The sequence below is a fragment of the Musa acuminata genome, unplaced genomic scaffold (genome assembly GCF_036884655.1).
Source record: "Musa acuminata AAA Group cultivar baxijiao unplaced genomic scaffold, Cavendish_Baxijiao_AAA HiC_scaffold_1126, whole genome shotgun sequence".
Classification (NCBI taxonomy): domain Eukaryota; kingdom Viridiplantae; phylum Streptophyta; class Magnoliopsida; order Zingiberales; family Musaceae; genus Musa; species Musa acuminata.
Window position 1 is genome coordinate 2298840 of NW_027021339.1, and position 2500 is coordinate 2301339.

The window sequence follows — 2500 nt, forward strand, 5'->3', positions numbered from 1 at the left end:
TTGCGTGGCACGGCGACCGTCGTGAGCGGAGCAAAACGTCAGCCATCTCAGCACCCTGGAACCCCCCGGGTGGCACAGGGCTGGATGGGGCTTTCGTATAGCAGGGACGGTGCTGCCTCTCGCTTCGCTCGCTGTTCGCCGCTCACCGCTCGCTCGCTCAGCCAAAAATGGCCAGTTTTGGCCCGTTTTTGGGCTGTTTTGGCCTGTTTTTGGTCCGTTCTTGCATGGCGCGGTGACCGTCGTGAGCGGAGCAAAACGTCAGCCATCTCAGCACCCTGGAACCCCCCGGGTGGCACAGGGCTGGATGGGGCTTTCGTATAGCAGGGACGGTGCTGCCTCACGCTTCGCTCGCTGTTCGCCGCTCGCCGCTCGCTCGCGCAGCCAAAAATGACCAGTTTTGGCCCGTTTTTGGGCTGTTTTGGCCTGTTTATGGTCCGTTCTTGCGTGGTGCGGTGACCGTCGTGAGCGGAGCAAAACGTCAGCCATCTCAGCACCCTGGAACCCCCCGGGTGGCACAGGGCTGGATGGGGCTTTCGTATATAGCAGGGACGGTGCTGCCTCTCGCTTCGCTCGCTGTCCGCCGCTCGCCGCTCGCTCGCGCAGCCAAAAATGGCCAGTTTTGGCCCGTTTTTGGGCCGTTTTGGCCAGTTTTTGGCCTGTTCTTGCATTGCGCGGTGACCGTCGAGAGCGGAGCAAAACGTCAGCCATCTCAGCACCCTGGAACCCCCCGGGTGGCACAGGGCTGGATGGGGCTTTCGTATAGCAGGGACGGTGCTGCCTCTCGCTTCGCTCGCTGTCCGCCGCTCGCCGCTCGCTCGTGCAGCCAAAAATGGCCAGTTTTGGCCCGTTTTTGGGCCGTTTTGGCCAGTTTTTGGCCTGTTCTTGCATTGCGCGGTGACCGTCGAGAGCGGAGCAAAACGTCAGCCATCTCAGCACCCTGGAACCCCCCGGGTGGCACAGGGCTGGATGGGGCTTTCGTATAGCAGGGACGGTGCTGCCTCTCGCTTCGCTCGCTGTCCGCCGCTCGCCGCTCGCTCGTGCAGCCAAAAATGGCCAGTTTTGGCCCGTTTTTGGGCCGTTTTGGCCAGTTTTTGGCCTGTTCTTGCATTGCGCGGTGACCGTCGAGAGCGGAGCAAAACGTCAGCCATCTCAGCACCCTGGAACCCCCCGGGTGGCACAGGGCTGGATGGGGCTTTCGTATAGCAGGGACGGTGCTGCCTCTCGCTTCGCTCGCTGTCCGCCGCTCGCCGCTCGCTCGTGCAGCCAAAAATGGCCAGTTTTGGCCCGTTTTTGGGCCGTTTTGGCCAGTTTTTGGCCTGTTCTTGCATTGCGCGGTGACCGTCGAGAGCGGAGCAAAACGTCAGCCATCTCAGCACCCTGGAACCCCCCGGGTGGCACAGGGCTGGATGGGGCTTTCGTATAGCAGGGACGGTGCTGCCTCTCGCTTCGCTCGCTGTCCGCCGCTCGCCGCTCGCTCGTGCAGCCAAAAATGGCCAGTTTTGGCCCGTTTTTGGGCCGTTTTGGCCAGTTTTTGGCCTGTTCTTGCATTGCGCGGTGACCGTCGAGAGCGGAGCAAAACGTCAGCCATCTCAGCACCCTGGAACCCCCCGGGTGGCACAGGGCTGGATGGGGCTTTCGTATAGCAGGGACGGTGCTGCCTCTCGCTTCGCTCGCTGTCCGCCGCTCGCCGCTCGCTCGCGCAGCCAAAAATGGCCAGTTTTGGCCCGTTTTTGGGCCGTTTTGGCCAGTTTTTGGCCTGTTCTTGCATTGCGCGGTGACCGTCGAGAGCGGAGCAAAACGTCAGCCATCTCAGCACCCTGGAACCCCCCGGGTGGCACAGGGCTGGATGGGGCTTTCGTATAGCAGGGACGGTGCTGCCTCTCGCTTCGCTCGCTGTCCGCCGCTCGCCGCTCGCGCAGCCAAAAATGGCCAGTTTTGGCCCGTTTTTGGGCCGTTTTGGCCAGTTTTTGGCCTGTTCTTGCATTGCGCGGTGACCGTCGAGAGCGGAGCAAAACGTCAGCCATCTCAGCACCCTGGAACCCCCCGGGTGGCACAGGGCTGGATGGGGCTTTCGTATAGCAGGGACGGTGCTGCCTCTCGCTTCGCTCGCTGTTCGCCGCTCGCCGCTCGCTCGCGCAGCCAAAAATGGCCAGTTTTGGCCCGTTTTTGGGCTGTTTTGGCCAGTTTTTGGCCTGTTCTTGCGTGGTGCGGTGACCGTCGTGAGCGGAGCAAAACGTCAGCCATCTCAGCACCCTGGAACCCCCCGGGTGGCACAGGGCTGGATGGGGCTTTCGTATAGCAGGGACGGTGCTGCCTCTCGCTTCGCTCGCTGTTCGCCGCTCGCCGCTCGCTCGCGCAGCCAAAAATGGCCAGTTTTGGCCCGTTTTTGGGCTGTTTTGGCCTGTTTTTGGGCTGTTCTTGTGTGGCGCGGTGACCGTCGTGAGCGGAGCAAAATGTCAGCCATCTCAGCACCCTGGAACCCCCCGGGTGGCACAGGGCT